Source organism: Hydra vulgaris, chromosome 12 (genome assembly GCF_038396675.1).
Source record: "Hydra vulgaris chromosome 12, alternate assembly HydraT2T_AEP".
Lineage (NCBI taxonomy): Eukaryota > Metazoa > Cnidaria > Hydrozoa > Anthoathecata > Hydridae > Hydra > Hydra vulgaris.
In genome coordinates, this window is record NC_088931.1 from 7,013,624 (window position 1) to 7,032,085 (window position 18,462).

Here is an 18,462-nt window from a genome sequence, read left to right on the forward strand (position 1 = left end):
GTCTTAAATGATGTTTCAGTTTACAAAGATAATTTTCCTGTACAAAATGGCCGCTGAAATGATTGGGAAACGTTTAAAACATGTAAATATTGTCAAATATGGAGTGCATCAAATTTTTGAAAAAACGGTTTTCTAAATTCCAAAAAAAAAATATTTTTAACGAGTTTTCGAATTTTTGTTAAAAAAAGTTAAATATGGGTAAATATTCTATTTAATTCATATAAAATCACAAAATTTATTACAAGTAACAAATTATCTCGGTTTTATGGTTTTTAGTGAATCAAATAACAAATGTAAGTTTTTGGTTCTTTAGCTTGTTGTCTTAAATGATAAAAATTTAGCTTTCAGTGTCCGCTTTTAACCGCTTTTAACAAAGCATTACTTTGATAAGTAGTTTCTCTAATTTCCTCTTCGTCAGAATCGGTATTCATAATACATTTTATTTATCTAACATGTTGAACACGCAACCTCTTTTCTAAAGTTAAGAAAAGAAAATTTCATAAGATTTCTTAAGAAAAGAAAGTTTCATGAGACTTCACAAAAACTTTAATGTTCTAACACTTTACATAGATCGAAGAGAATATATATTAAAAACTACTTAAGAGAATATATATTAAGAATTATTGAAGAGAATATATATAGAAATTATATATATTCTCTTTGATAATTTTTATCGACAATAAGACAATTATTGTCTTCTAAAGGGTTCGTCCATACAAAACGCAACACAAAATATATTTAACAAACTGAAGTAGGAGATATTAAGTTCTTTTACGCATGGCCGTGTCGTCACGCGTTTCAAAGTGAGGGGGATGGCACAATCGTAAATTTCTTATAAAAGTCCTCTATATCTAGAACTTTCTTTAAAAAAAAAAGTGGAGGAAGCATGTGCCCCTGCCCCCTCCCCGCACCTCGTGTCACCGGCCCTGTTACGCTACAATTTTCATTAAATTTAATGGGCAATTTTGATTTTGTTATTTAAATTAGGACTTTGCGAGGGAAAACTTTTGAACTTTCTTGTTTTGTTTATTGTGAAAGTTTGCGTTACGTAATTTATGGACGATCCCAAAACTAATTCTACTACAAATTTAAAAGTGTTGTAGTAAAATTTGGTTTTTAATTTAAATGTTAAAACCATTGTTTTTCAACTTTTATTTGAAAAACATTTTTATTTAACTTTAAATTGAAAAACATTATTTTTTAAATTATATTGAAAATTTACCACTGAGAAAAATTTAAAACGACACCATTTTTATCTCAATCTGAATGTTTTGTTAAAATTTCATCGCATCAATTGATGCGTTCATTGATCAATGATATGTTGATGGGTTAATTCTAAAGCATTGTAGGGTAAGACGGGGAAAAAAGAGACAGATCACATTTATAATGATCCAAACCACGCAATTTATTGCTTTAATGATTTTTAAAATTTAAGTTGTGTACTTAAATTATTAAGTGTTGCAAAAAATATCTTAAGTCACTTTGAAATGAATAAGTTGCAGAGAACGACAACCATTTCATCTCTTGGCTCTATGACAATTACGAATTTCATTTCCATATATTGAGATTTTATTTCTATGACAAAATTACCAGGAAAATACACAATTTCGATGCCAACATATTGCGGGGCAAAACAAGACGTTTTGGTTTTTTGTTTTGCCATGTTTATTTAGAAAGTTAAATATGGTTTGAAACTATGAGAAAAAAATTATATGTGGCAATTTTTCTGAGCAGAGCATGTTATGTTAAAATTAAAAGAAATTTCATTTAGAAAAGCAGCTTTGACATTTAACGGAAATAGATGTTTTACAGAGAAGGATTGAAAGAAATTTAAAGAGTTTAGACTATTATTATACATAAAAAATCACTTGGTTCATTTAAAAAAGTATTGCCAGATGATACTGAAAGTTAATAAGTTATCAACATAAAAAAAATGAATTGTCTATAAGTGACATTCAACAAGTTGTCTTCCAGTATGTTGAAAAGTACAAAATAGTTCATCCATTTAATAAATATAATGGTGTTGCAGAAAGCGATTTTATAAGTGGATTTTTAAAGGGACATCCAGACATTTCAATAAGAAAGTCTTAATTGTTACTTTTAAATTGTGTTTCTGGTTTAAAAAGCAATTCTGTGAACATTCATTTCAATAATATAGAAGTTGTTATGAAAAAGTACAGACTTAAACCTCATTAAATTTTTAACTCTGATGATTTAGGCAACTGTTCATAAATTATATGTTATTTAATAAAAGGAAAATTAAATAGTTATAACAATAAAAAGAAAAGATTGTGTTTCTTCTGTAACTAGTGGTGAACGAGGTGTAGCGACAACTGTTGTTTTGAACAACTTAAAACTTTTTATAATATAGAATAGGGAATTCGATGTAAGTGGGGAATTCGATGTAAGTTTCCCAGAGACATGAAATAAATTAAAAATTTACCAACGTTTTATTATTGTATTACCATTTGACTGAAAATCTAATTGTTTACAAATATCAGCAATTTGTATATAAATTTAACAATCATTATTCGATCCCTAGCGGATTACAAAATGTGCTTCAAAGCAAAGTCATTTATCATTATTTTCTTCATTTTATTCACTTCATTATATTCACTTCAAGTCATTTATCATTATTTAAAATACAATTGTCATGATTATCGAAGATCACTTCAACAACTCATGGGAAGATGACGAGTGATTGAACTTATATTATAGATATAGAATAAAATTGTGATTAGTTTGTTTATTATTTGATGAGATATCAACTGTTCTATAATATAACTTGATAATATCTACTACTATATAAATTTATTAATTAATCAGAAAAAAATCAATGGTGTTTACACATATTTTTAATGTTACTTTAGGCGGGGGGGGGGGGGGTACAAAAACTGACATCATATATAAGGGGGGTTGGCCAAAAATTCACAGTTTGACAAAGGGGGGAGGGGGTTCGAAAAATCGCTGACATTATTTATGGATAACCCTTTTAAGTACATTAATTATCTCTTTGCAATTTTGAAACAAGGATGTGAAAGCATCTGATCTAGCTGACCAACGAGTGTCAGATAAGACTTTCGGTACCTTTTTGGTTGGCTTTAATTTTGCTTTCAGTCAAGCAATAAAGAAAGAATAAATTTTTTGAATTATTATGAAAAAATGCACGGCTTCAATGCACCACTCAGCAGCACATTGACCAACTAAATTTATAAAATGGCAAACACATGGAATAAAAATAGCACGTAAATTTATTCCTAAAATTTTGGCGCTTACGCCGTTGTAGATTCCGGGCATATTCTTTGCATTATCGTATGATAGTCCCCTGCAATCTACCAAATTTAATTTGAATTTATCCAAAAACTTCAAAACTACTTCAAACATATTGTCCGCTTTATGACGAACATCGTCAAAAAAAATTTTAAAATTTTTCACTGTGTCCTCGAAGAGGTAATCCCCAGCAGAGGTAATCCATAGCTTCTTAATGACAAGATAACTCTATTTAAAGTATTTTTCCAATAATCTAGTTCGTTTTTAAAATTTTTGAGCAAAAGGTTTCCACACTTCCATTCATGTTACTTCTTTCAATCATGGTCATGTCTCAACGGCGATTTGTAGAAGATTTTTCGTGGGATTCCAATAATTGTGAAAATACAATCCGAGCATCCACCCTTTTTAGAAAAAGAACTATCATCTTTAATTAAATAACAATGAATGCAATATAGAGCCTTATCAGACTCTGAATATGATAAATAATCTCTTTCATGAGTTTCTCCATTTTTTAATTTTTTCGAAAAACATTTGCACGTTTAAATAACAATATGTCACCAAATAGTTTTTTCGATGTTTAGTTTAGTTTATTTTAGTGAACAATAGTTAAAAATATTTACAACCCAATCTAATGAAATTAATCAAATTTTTTTTTTTTTTCCTAGCAATTTTTATGTTACCGAAAATTCACAAATCTAATGCAATAGCAAATTTTATAAAAGAATCTAATAAGAATATATTGAATGTTAATGCCCCGATGATCTAAATGGAAGGCCAATAGTCGGAGGTTCTTTTTCGCCTATCCAGCGCCTTATACCATCTTCACTCTAGCGATGTTTGGCGAAACATTATTCCGGAACAAATGTTACTGGAACAAAATTTTCTACAAAATGTTCCTTGTAGCGTTCACATGTAAAATTGGCTTGACGGTACATAAAAGAAAAACAAATGGTAAGTAAAATTCGAATAAAAATTAGTGACAAATAGTTTTGCATATATACATTTTTTATATAATTTATTAATTTTTAATATTTAAGGAGAAGTAAAACTAAATGCAAATAACGCTGCGGATCCAGCTAGCTCTTTTAGACAATAGAAATCCAAACCAAAATACCCGCCATAAAAAAGGCGACGTTGGAACTTTGTTATCCTGTTTCTTATAACGCTTGGTTTTATGGATAAGTCATATCTACTTTAATCGCTTTTGACGACACAGAAAAGCAGTCCATCAGTGGTTTAGTACTGAATAAACCTATTATACATTAATACCCACGACCATTTAAAACTATTCTTATTTTGTGTTCATATATATTTAATATTTATTTATTTAGACAGATTTGATAACCTCAAGTAAAGTAAGTTTAGTTTAAAATTAATAAATACATAACCATATTACAACTAAAGCTTTAAATAATAAAAAACATTATTACTTTATTTGTCTCTTTCTTAAAGGTATTTAGCAAATGCGTCGCGAACATTTTTTCCTGGTCCATTGTTCCCAGCAGTAGAAACTGTATTGGTCATCATTATGATGTGTAAGCCATTCTATTATAATGTCATAATATTCACAGATGTTGTGAAGAGTGATGCAAGCATAAGCAATTCTTGTAGCAAAGTTAATATCGCATTCCATACGCTTGCAAATGACACGGAATCGAGCTTTAACGCGTCCAAAAGCATTCTCAACTACTCTTTAAGATTTGATTCTAACATTGCTTTCAAAGAAGAATTCTGCAAAATATAGCTGTCATTATTTCTACCAGGCGATCCAACAATTCTATAAATGAAACGGTATCTACAATCTACAACGGCAAAAAGTACAATGGAATACCACCCTTTTTAATTATAATAAAAAATTGCTTGATCTTTAGGGGCTGAAATTGGGATATGTCATCCATCAACAGCTCCAATGCATTGGGGAAAACCAAGAATAGCTTCGAAATCTCTACTACATTTATTCAAATTTTCTTCTGATAATGGAAATTTAACATATTTAGGGAGCAAAATGCCATTAACAGCGTTAATAAATTCATGAACAATTAAATTTGCTGTTGACTTTCCTATTCGAAAAAGGCTAGACACAACACGATATTCTTCACATGAAGCTAGATAATGTAATGTAACTGCAACACGTTTTACTACTGTAATAGTTTCTCGCATAGATGTGGTAGTTTAGCCTAAATGTGTATGAAATTCATTAACTAGGAAATCAAAATTGTTGCGATTTACTCGAAAATGTTTTTTAAATTCACATTCCTCTATTTGATTAAAAATATCATTAAATCATTGAGAACTTTTCGGCTTAACCCAAACTTTTTTTTTAATTAGATCCCTTTGTTGATTTAACTTAAAGGAAGCTAAATTTGAATATGAAAATAGGTAGGTGATTGATTCGTCATCGATTAATGTTCTACTTCTTGATCGAAGTACGGCCAAAACGCTTTCCATGTTTTTCCAATAGTTTTTTCCTTCACAGATATCTCCCTAAAAAGTTATTAAAACTATATAGGGGAAAGGCGCCTATGATGGCATAGCGCCTATGATGGCATACCGGTCATATTTCCATTAAAATTGATTTTGGTAAAAAAATGATTAGACCTACATGACTATACTGACTTTACATCAGTTTTAGTGAAAAAACGTCCCTTGTGCACAAGTATTGTTTTTATAATCAACAAAAATCGATTTTGGGATGTGCTGTTGTAGTTTTATTTCCTTCATATATTTAAGATTGTGATTTTACTATTAACTGTGCAGAAATGAAATTTTCATGCATTTTATATTCAAGTTTTGTGCATTTAGTGGAATAGTTACTTTAATTTTATCTTTTGAACAAAGCAGACACAGCTTGTTTTAATGAAAATGATGACTTTTACCCATGATGGCATACTGACGAGTTGGGGGTGTTAAAATATTGACGAGTTGGGAAAACCTTTTTTTTTTATAAGAAAAACTTATTTTTAAGTAAAGTTAAAAGAAAGCGATGCTCCAAAATTTTTTTTTGGTCCAAAAAATACGTAAAACGCAATATCCTATGCGCATGCGCAAAATTTTACAATGCTGGTGTGTAGCATGAAATGGTAAATTAGGATGGTTTCGAGTAATTTCTGGGTTTTCTGAGGGAAGACTCTAAGGTTAAATGAAATCATTAACTAACCCTCGATCCTAACTAGCCCCATCCTCCCCTATGCCATCATAGGAGCAGTGGTAGCCTATGATGGCATACTTGTGCTTTTTTTTACAATAAGAATAACTTATAAAAAAAATTAAACTGATGAAAACTCCCAGGGTAATTATTGTTCCAGATGTAACAAGGAATGTATCCATATCAAAACTTTTATTATTGGTCTTCAGGATACTGAATAATGAAGCTTCAAAGTTAAGTATGCCATCATAGGCGCCTTTCCCCTAAATACATTGCATAAATATAATATTTATTATATTACAATTCAAGGGAAATTAGAAAACATTGTTAAAAATCATTTTGTTATAATTAATACAGCATGATCTGTTAACAAAAATAAAAATGAAACATGTAATGCAATTTGTGTAGATAAAAAACAAACCACACTGGCATTATAAAAAAACATATCACTATAATTCATCTACAGGCTTGTATCATATCACAAAGAAAATATTTCTTTGGTTAAAAATACTAATTATATATAGCATAGAGATACAAAAAAAAAGAATTATATGACAAATTTTAAAAATATCATCAGAGATGCATTTTAATGCTTGAAATTACAAAGTAAAAATTCATTTGATAATAGTAATATGGTAAGATAAAGAACATATATAGAGTTTCATCTACAAGCATGTACAATATTTCACTAACCATCCCTTTAGTAAAAACATTGAAAAACCTTATTATATATATATATATATATATATATATATATATATATATATATATATATATATATATATATATATATATATATATATATATATTATATATATATATTTTATATATATATATATATATACTGCATAGATAAGTAAACAAGGTATGCTGCTGAAAAAGATATTGACCTTTTGACTTTAACATAATTAATTATTAAAGAGATATCTTGATTAATAGAACATCTTATTTTTTCATTAAGAATTTATAATATTCTACTTGGACTTTAGACACATTTACTTGGGCTTGAGATGTATTTTCAATTGCATCGCACATATGCTCTAAAGCAGCAACTTCTCTGATTTGTAGCTCTTGTGAACGGATTTGAACATCTAGATTTTTAATTGCTATTTTTAAATATTCTGAAGAAAAATTTGCTTTTCTATTTGTTCTTACCGGTTCAGTTTTTGCAATTTTATTCAAAGTTTTTTCATCATCAGAGTTCCTTCGTTTATTGCAGCCGGATGTAGATTGAGTTGGTTCCTCATCAGGAATAGTGACCATAGATTACACATCACTTGTATCATTCAAAGCTTCAATATTTAAAATACCAATAGTCTCCTTACCATCCTCCATTGTGGCAATCTGTAATTAAAAAATACACATTAAAAAAAAAATTCCACATATAAGAAATGATTATAAATCATATTTCAATCAAAATTTTTCTCTTGACTTTGAGAGACTAGACTTGAAGTCATTTTCATCCTCCCCCCTCCTCCACCAAACAAAAAAGATCTATATAGACAATAGCATTTTACAAATTGATTTTCATAATTCAAAAACATGATACTCCCTCTGTTCCAAAGTACTGCTCCAATTTGAATTCAATGTAAAAAAACTATTGAAAATAAATTATGTTTTTAATTAAAAACATTTCTTATATAAAATTATGATGTTTTTCTATATTATGAATAATTCATGGCAATAATATTATCTTTATTATTTAATAGTGGTTAAAACCATTTAGTTTAAATACTTTATGCTTAATGATAAAAACAATAAAGATGACTTTATTGTTTTTAAATCTGTAACAAAAAGAGTCAGGAGTTTAATTGCTAGTGCTCTTATTGCATTTCTAAGTTTATTGTTATTGCAGTTTTTACTGCAATAACAACAAACTTAAAAACAGATAACATTTTGGTTTAAAAAGATTTCAAATGTGTTTTGAATATTTTTAAATGAATAAAAGAGTACGCATGAACTTAGAAACGAGCAACGTAGAGCGATTTACAGTGAGGAATAATGGAAAACTAAAAAAAGGCTTACTTTAAAATACTGTTGAAAAATTCAATGTGTGCACTAAAACAATCAGTGACCTTTAGCACTGTGGACAAGAAATCTTACCATTACCTCTTTTTGTCAAACTAAGTGTTCTAAGAACACTTAGTTTACACCAATAAATAATCTGGATTTTGGATTTTTTATTATCTTATTATATATAAGCATGTGTAGACAAAGAGATATACAAAAATAAGATAGATAGATATCCTAGATTTGGGTTATTTTGGTATATAACTACGCAATTGTGTGTATATGCTGCTCCAAAAAGACCTAAACTAATAAATAAAGAATCACAAACATAATTTGTAAAAAAAAATCTTTTTGCAAAAATCTAGGGCGCGCAAGGTCCCCTCAATACTCCTAATGTAATGGCCCTTGATAAACATTTTCAAACAATTTTTCATTTTATAAATAAGTCAAAGATATTCGATTTTTCTCATCAAAATTAGCAATAAAATCAAATCGGAATAGTATTTTGGAACAAAAAAAACATGTGAAATCAGAACAGTATTTCAGAACAGAGGGAATATTATATGTTTTTGATGTCTGCTAAATGTTGCAAAATTAAGAACTTCTTAAACTTAATATAGTAGAAATATTTAACATTTAAAAAAATTGTATATATTATTTAAAAAAATATATAGCACTACAAAATATACAGCAATAAATTATACTAAACTTACTTGATCATCTTGAAAATCTTGACAAGAAAAATTTTGATTTTTAGATAAAAGGTCAATTTCAAGGGAAGCATCACCACCTATTATTTTGGCAACAATATCATAAGGCCACCATTTACTAGGAGTTCCTCCCGATGAACCAACTTGAAGTTTTTCTCGTCTATAAAAAATATACATAAAATATAAGTAAATATAAGCACATCATTAACACAATATAATATGAATCAAATAACTTTAAATGTGACAATCAAAAATTATTAACGTGTTGTAAATCTACAACTGATTATCAAAATTTGTAAAGCATTTTTTTAGCTACATTTATAATTGTAATTAATTTTTCTCAAATTGTTATTTTTTCTTATATAATTTTCTCAAACTATCAAAGAGAATATAAAACTGTGTATGAGTTGGACAAATCAGACATGGTCTTTCAGTTGCCACATCCCTCTATTACAGGAGGTTCAACAAGACAGCTGGATAAACTATCATTTGGCATTAACTTTTATTACCTGAATGTAGAGTAGACAAATGCTAAATTAAAGTGAAAGACTTAATATTACTAAACTTTAATGTAGTTATTTGTTATACTCTTTTTTTAATTTATGCGGTAGTTGAGTCGTGGTAGAACGCTTGCTTTATAAGCGAGAGGTTCCGAGTATGATCCCCACCACATCCCTGGTAGTACGGCGCTCAACTTGTTTCTCCGCGCAGCGACCTTGTTCGCCAAGGTTCGTGTTTTGGAACTATAGAGTTAAGAGAGGGTTATAACCACAAGTAGCCTTCTCATCTGTAGTGGCCTTATTGGCCTTGGGGAGGTAAAGTAACAAAAAAAAAAAAAAAAATCAACTTTATTTCTTTTGTAAGTTTTTAATATTTCTAAGTATGAATTAGTTTAAATTTATAACCATACATAAATTTAACATAAATATAAACTAATATATAATTTATATAAATCTAACTAGTTAGATTAATATTATCTCAAATGAGGCTGATTCACATCAGCCTCATTTGAGATATAGTCTAACTATCCTATAAGTAAACATTATATCAAATTTCTAGCATGTTGAGAACTTAATCTGTTAAAACAATAATACCTCCAAGGTAAAATATACATACTTTAAAGGTACACCACCAGTGGTGTACCTTGGCTGTAGTGTAATTTATTTTTAAGAATTAACAAAAGGGATGAAAAAATATGTTTAAATATTTAATAAAAAATTCTAGAGTAACTAATATCATCAAGTTAAAGAAAATATATTGCTAAAGATTACATCGTAAGTATTTTTTTATTATATTTGTAAAAGTTTGAAAATACTTCCAAGGTATACCACTCTCCCCTATTATACATGGTTAACTTTGTAAAATATTTTCAGCATTTCAGTAAGGTATCATACATTAAATATAGAATACGTACATACCTAAATTATTTCCTTAAATTACTAATTTTAGTTTGAATTTGAGATCCAGTTAAAGGAGGTACAAAATTATATGTGTTTGAAAATTCAGCTGCCATTTGTTAAATGTTTGTGTTTCTTCTTGCAGATATTAGCACTTGGTAATTATCTTTCCATAAATCTAATAATACTCTTGTGTAAGCAATATTCCATACAAATTTATTTCCAGGAGATATGCAAAGACCAGTATGCGTTGTGCTGGCGTTTATAGTGTCTTTATCTGAATGCTGAGACATTGGGTAAACTTAAAGTTTTACCTACTAAAAAGGATAAATACATTAAATCTAGCAACAATAACAACAACAAAAAAAGAAAAAAAAAAACTTAATAATAGACTAAATAAGGTTAAACTTTACAAGCGGTATAAATGTTATGGGCTTACTAAATAATTTAATATTATGGGCTTTAAATAATTTTATAATGTTATGGGCTTACTAAATAATTTAATTAATGGCTAAAAACTGGTAGCCAAGGGAACAGAAACTTTTAGATGCTACTTTTATTCTTATTTTTACTTTTCCTTGCAATTTAATAATTATGTCATTTAATAACATTGATCTGTCAACACTATTGTTTGTTTTTATTATTAAATGTCAATAATTCTAGCACATTGTGGCAAAGATATACATTACAGTCATATCAATACAGTCAATCAATAATATATATTCTGAATAAAGGTCTTACTTTCACAAATATTCAAACAGTAAATTAACTAATATTAAGTAAATACGGAATATTTATGAGGAAAATACTAATGGTAATGTTCACCAATTAAAATAACAAGATAAGACAAAGCTAATATAATAAAATATATACCAATAATAATATCATTAATAATATTAAGATAAATGATAATAACAATAATGATAATAATAATTTTTATTAATTATTATTTTAATTGGCAAGGCTAACAATAAACAACTCTGCTTACTAGTTCAAAGTTGAATTTTAATAATAAAATTGCTATAAGTTTATTAAAAATGAATTAATAACAATGCTTGCAAAGAATATAAGTAAATAAAAACTATCAAACAATGAAAATTAAACTTTCTTAAAGCAAATTAAATGTTACCTTTAACTATACTTCTTTTCAATTCAAATTAAAACTGATCCCAATTAAAAATACTACTGTCTTTGTAATAATGGTCTATTTGAAGAACAAGTTTTTAAACACTTGCATAAATATAACTTCTTTTTAAGCTAGTAATAAACTAATAATAATTAAATTTCTATTTTATTTATACAAATTTTGAATATCGTTAAAAATAAAAATACTTTTTAATGGTCAAATAAATTGTTTTTAAATAATTGCCCACCATCTGGTCTACAGTGTTGGCCATTAAATTAGGACATTCATTAAAATTTCACTTTTTCTTGATTTTGAGTTAAAAATAACACAACCAATGCCATGTTAGTGTTCTGGAACCATGGTAATTTAATAATAAACAAACATTTTGAAAAATATTAATTAATGCTAAGAATTTTAAGTTAGTTTTATCGTTGTATGTCAGTTAAGAAGTCGCAAGATGATTAAGTTCATATTGATGTTGTGTTGGTGTTACATTGAACAGTATGCAACAGAATAAAACTTTTAATGATTAGTCAAATTAGTAATAATTAATATACTGACTGGATTTAAAGGAAGTTTATATTTTGAAATTACTATGATATATCTGTAAATTTTTATAAATTAATAATGGGTAAATGCTCAGACATTAGTCCCGCAAAACGTCGTGAGGTTGCTACCTTGTTGCAACATTCGTCTTTTACAAATATGGATATTGCTAAAAGACTTAATGTTTCCCATCAGACTGTTGGTAGAATTAAAAAAAGTTTGTTTACTGGTGCCAATATTACTGAAACTAAGAGAAGTAACTGTGCCAGACCACGCAAATCAACACACCGTGGTGATTGAGAACTGATAAAGCTTTGTCGTGAAAACAGGCGTAGATCATCTTCTGATTTAGTCAGTGAATGGAGGAAAGCTGGAGTTGAAGTCAGTAGTAGAACTGTGAGAAGACGCCTAGTGGAACATGGATACAAGGCCTACAGGCCACAGAAAAAACCAAAGCTTACACCGGCAATGTGCAAGAAGCGACTAGCTTGGGCGAAGGATCACCAGAACTGGACTGAAGATCATTGGACAAAGGTATTTATTGAATATTAATATTTGTTTTAGTAAATATTGTCCTTGTTTGCTGGTTATTATTACTAATTAGAATAAACTTTTTGCTTTTTAAATGTAATAATTGCATTAATGTGAGCAATCTCGACATTCTGTTTAGAATTGATAATAATTAATTTATTGATTATTATGAAATTGTGGTGTTCCATTAAAAGAAACTTTGTATTGTCTATGCTTAGGTCTGCTTCTCAGATGAGACAATGCTAGAAGTTTTGGGAGAAAGGACACAGTATGTTAGGAGAAAATCAACAGAAGCATATCATCTAGACTGTATTCAAGAAACTGTTAAACACCCACATAAGATTATGGTCTGGAGCGTGATATCTATTCAGGGACAGGGCGACTCTACATTGTAGATGGTATAATGAACCAAGAAAAATACAAAAACTTATTAGAGAGAAAGTTATTTACACAATTAGATGAATGGTATCCAGATGGCAATTGCATATATTTGCATGATGGTGCACCTTGTGACATGGCCAAATCCATCGCTAAACTTCTTCAAGAAAGGAATGTCCCAGCGTTAAATTGGCCAGGAAACAGCCCAGATTGTAACCCCATTGAGGAACTGTGGAGAGAGTTAAAGAGGGAAGTAAATAAAACAGTTTCAACTAATAGGGCACAGTTAATTGAGAAGCTAGTTCATGTCTGGCATCCTGATGAGCATCTCAAGAAACTTGCAGATCAATTTATTCGTGGAATGCCAAGACGTGTAAAAGCGCTCATAGATGCCAGAGGAGGACATACAATATATTAATTTTTTTTAAACTGGTTTATTATGTGATTTAAGATGCACTCACTAACTATTTCATTATCAGTATTTCATTTTGGTGCATTTATATATGAAAATAAATGTAATATGTAACTTTTTTTGTCAATGTCCTAATTTAATGGCCAACACTGTACTTATGATTGATATTGATGTGGGATCGGAATTTCCTTGGTTGCATGCAATTACCACAAGTTTTTAACTCAATGAATAAAATTATGAAACAATATTCAAAAAAAGTTCTGAATTCAATAAGAAAGATCGAAGGTCAAGACTAAAAGTTTCAAGGCAACATGTTGCAAAGTATCGATACTCTTGTCTTGATACATGAACAAGACCAAGGACAGTAAAAAGATCAAGGACTAAAAAATCTGGTTAAGATGACAACAACTTTGCAAAAAGAATAGCTTGAGCCTTTCACAACAAATTTGCATATAGCAATTTTAAAAATAATTGGAAATAGGGACCATTTTTTATACGAAAACTAATAAATGTTCCGGAACATTTATTTGTTTTGGGTTGGCGGGACGGTACAAAAGTTCCTCAAATGTTTTGTGAATCTCAAATGTTTTGTTCAAGTTCACACGAAAGGATAATTGTTCATGTTCCATGTTCTATGGAATGTTCCGACAAATGTACCCTCGTGTAAATAGACTATTAGTGAACTCGTTGAAAAAATCTTATCACCTCTTGTAACAAAATTAACAACATATCTCAAAGATAATTGCCATTTCATTAGAGTACTACCTAATAATATGGAGTGCCAAAATACCACTTTATACAGTGTTGATATTTCTAATCTTTATACTAGTATTTCTCATGAATTGGGTTCAGAAGCAATTAAATTTTGGGTATGTAAACTACGTGATTACCTATCAGATTTTCAGAAGCTTTTATTTTAAAAAGTGTGAATTTTATTTTACAGAACAATAATTTTACTTTCAACAATGAGTTTTTTAATCAACTAATCAGAACAGCTATGGGACAAAAATGGCTCCACCATAAGCTTGTTTAGTAGTAGGATACCTTGAAGAAGTGAAATTATTTCCTAAAATTTTACCAAATTTATTCAATAAAATTGAATGCGAGAATATTCAAAACAATTTCGAAAGATACATGGATGATGGTTTTGTTGTTTTATTAAAATCAATGTTAATTTGCTGTTACACCCCGATATCAAATATACAGAAGAACAATCTAAAATTTCATATACGCAAACCACACAGTACCAATTTTTTAACTTTTTAGACATAACAGTTATTTTACATTATAACAACATTATTGAAACAGATATTTTTTATAAACTTACAAATTCCCATGACTATCTAAATTACAATAACAATCACCCTAAACACACAAAGGAAAATATACCTTTTACATTAGCTTAATGGATCATTTGTTTTGTATCTAATCCAACAAAAATGGAAATCAGACTTCAACAACTAAAACAATTTTTAGTTTGATGCAATTACCCAGTAAAAATAATTAATAATGGAATTTTTAAAGCTCGACGACATGGACCAGCACCTAAAAAAAGAGAAAAGAACAAAATTATACCTTTTGTAACTACAAATTTTGCAAATATTAATTTTGAAAATTTGTTAACAACTCTACATGGTATTTTGAAACTGTTTGTTTTAGACAATAAATTAAAATCAGTTTATGAAAACACTTCTATTGTACTATCACAACGCTAACCAAAAAATATTTTAAGACACATAAGTACATCAAGTTTTAATAAGAAACCAGTTTTTATTAACGATGAATGTAAGGTTTTAAAATGCGTATCAAAATAAGTTATGTACTACGTATCTTCAGTTTGTTAACCGTTTTACCACATCATCTGGTAAAGTATGGTACATTAAAACAATATCATGTAATATTACTTATTTTCTATCATGTAATGGATGTGATGGAAACACAACATACATTGGTAAAACTAATAACCTAAGGTGTAGAACTAATCTACACATCTACACATGCAGAACAGGTATTGGTTCACATAAATTTGATCAGCATATATTTAATTGCCATAAAAATGAACTAAAAATTATTTTTGGTTAAATATATATATATATATATATATATATATATATATATATATATATATATATATATATATATATATAAATATATATATATATATATATATATATATGTATATATATATAAACATATAAATATATATATATATATATATATATATATATATATATATATACATATATATATATATATATATATATATATATATATATATATATATATATATATATATATATATATATATATATATATATATATATATATATATATATAACTTTTTCTGTACATTCATTTTTAAATATTCAATCCTAGAGAAATGTAAAATTAATTTTTTGCATATTTGAACTTTTTTTACTGGTAGCTAATATTTTGCCGCCCTCTAAATTTGTCACCCTAGGGAGGTGCTTGATCTGCCTATTTGTAAATCCTGGGTTGCACACAATGTTTTCCTTCATCAACTCTTTTGAATTTTATTTTTTCTTTCTTAATTAAAACTATAATGTAATAAAAGAAAGAGATATTTTTAATAAAAAAGAAATTGCAGAAACATTTAATGACTTTTACTAACTTATCTCATAACTTTTATAAACTTGGGTTATAATCTACCCAGAAAAAAACGAAGCATATAAATCTTTTTTGAAAAAAGTTAATTCCGATTCGGATAATTTAAAACGTCGACGAGCTTCGTTTAACAATGATAAAAAATAAAAGTGTTGGATGAAATTAACAAGTTGTGAAAGCAAGTTACCTCTTTTTATGATTTTTAATCTTTTCTTTAGAAATCAGCATCATTTGTGACCAATTAGAATTAGCAAAAATAATTCTTATGCATAAAAAGTGTCAACAAAATTAAATTACAGACATAATTCTGTACTTTCCTGCTTTTTCAAAATACTTATTGTGTATAACAGGCTATACAATTATTTTTTATTTAAATGAAATTACTTTTTCATAAGCAGTTTGTTTATCAAAAAAATTAATTCATACAACACGCAAAAATTGAATTTGATATCCAAATTTGAATAGTTTTGAAAACAATAGTTGAACACTGAGAGTTTTTCTAGATCTAAGGCATTTCAAACCGTCAACCACAAAATTCTTCAATACGAACTAGGCAATTTTAGAATAGTTCATTCTACTATATTATTTCATTCTATTATATTCTAAAATGGCTGCAATGTTATCTAGAAAACGGCAAACAAGGAGTACCTTATGATTTATACCTGCATACAATTTGAATCAGTATGATGAGGTGTTTCTCAGGGATCAATATTTGAACTTTTGTTATTCTTAATTTATGTGAATGATCTTTATTTGTCTTCAAAATTAATAATCTTATTTGTGCAGATGACACTAATATTTTCTTTTCAGACTCAAATTTAAAAAATATCTTTTATTGTATAAACTCAGAGTCAATATGTCTGCTGTAATGGTTTATAGCAAACAAACTTTAAATGAATATTGACGAAACAAAATATATTTTATTAAATTGTCCAAGAACCTTCCACTTAAATTACCAAAGCTAACAATTAAAAATACTAAAATAGAAAGAGTTTTTTTAATGAAAACTCTTGAAATAATTTTTGATGAACATTTAAATTTGATAATCATAAAAAGTTTGTTGGGAATTTTTAAAAACTCTAATGACTCTTTGGAAGACAAACATCTTTTAAATGTTAAAAATTTATACTTTTTGTTTACGCATAGTCATATTAACTATTGTAATATATTTGTTATACTAAAATATTGATTTATAATTGTAATATTCACAGACAGTATTTGGTCTGAAAAAAACGTCTTTTGGACGTTCAAAAGACGTTCAGAACTTTCAAAAAATGTCTAAAAAAAACGTCTTTTTTGCACCAAATGCCGGCTAGGTTGTTTGGACAAGTAATCATTTATCATTCCTAAAAAACATTTATACTAAACAAAAGCAACTAAGTTGGTTATTTTGGGGCGCAGATAAGTACGAAAGTGCCAAGCTGTGTTACTTAGTTTATGAAATATAGTAATTTACATATAAACTATTATTACATTTAAACCATTTGTTTATTTCGTCTCTCTAATGCCATTAGTAATGGTTACATAAGGGACCGTTTTAATATCTCTATAAGAATAAAACAGATCGGAGTTATCCGCAAACAAAATAAGATAAGTTTGAGATAAAAAGATTAGATTTTATCATTATCACAATAATGATCTAGCTCACAGGAACACATATTATTACCTTTTTTGTCATTTTAACTGTTTCATATTGTATATACTGGCTTCTGTTTGATAAATATCTTTCAAACTAAACTAAGTTATTGTTTTTACTCCATAGTTTTTAAGTTTTTTAAGAAAAATGATATAACTGACGGTGCTGATGGCTTTAGACAGATCAATCAAAACTTCTAATATTAAACAATCATTATTAAAAGCATCACTTGCATGAGTTATCAGCTTTGTTAAAGCGTGATCAGTTGAATAAATTTTTTTTTAACCAAATTGCTTGATGTACATTATGTTTACTATTAAGTAGTTATTAAAATTATTGTACATAATACGTTCGACCAAGGACGTAAAATAAGATTTTACGTACTTGGTTAGACTAACTTAAAAAAGCATAGTTGAACCGAAAGTCGTCTATAAGTTAAAGTATCCAAGTTAAAACCAGATTTAAAATCTGATAAGACTCGTGAATATTTTAATTTTTCTAAAACAATACCTAATTTAAGAGAAAAAAGATTTAATCAAAAATGTGATGTAGAGAGGATTCATGACGATTCTAGAATACTAAAAACTTGTTTTACAACATGTACGCTATTTTTATTAAATCCTGCACTTGTATTGTTTTTAGGACTATTTAGAGCAGATCGCAACTCTTTAATATA

General features: G+C 27.9%; 1 long non-coding RNA gene across 3 annotated transcripts; it reads right to left on the reverse strand.

Annotated features, from left to right (window-relative positions):
- Positions 1 to 4,575: 4,575 nt before the first annotated feature.
- Positions 4,576 to 18,090, reverse strand: LOC136087821 (uncharacterized). Of its 3 annotated transcripts, XR_010642106.1 has the most exons (6): positions 17,817 to 18,090; positions 14,915 to 15,070; positions 10,554 to 10,849; positions 9,139 to 9,295; positions 7,571 to 7,759; positions 4,576 to 5,754 (listed from the first exon to the last, which is right to left on the reverse strand). It is a non-coding gene; the product is annotated as an uncharacterized LOC136087821 (long non-coding RNA). The 3 variants fall into 3 exon arrangements; XR_010642105.1 differs by lacking the exon at positions 4,576 to 5,754 and having other exon boundaries at positions 7,266 to 7,759; XR_010642107.1 differs by lacking the exons at positions 4,576 to 5,754; positions 17,817 to 18,090 and adding an exon at positions 17,624 to 17,680 and having other exon boundaries at positions 7,266 to 7,759.
- Between the last annotated feature and the right edge of the window lie 372 nt (positions 18,091 to 18,462).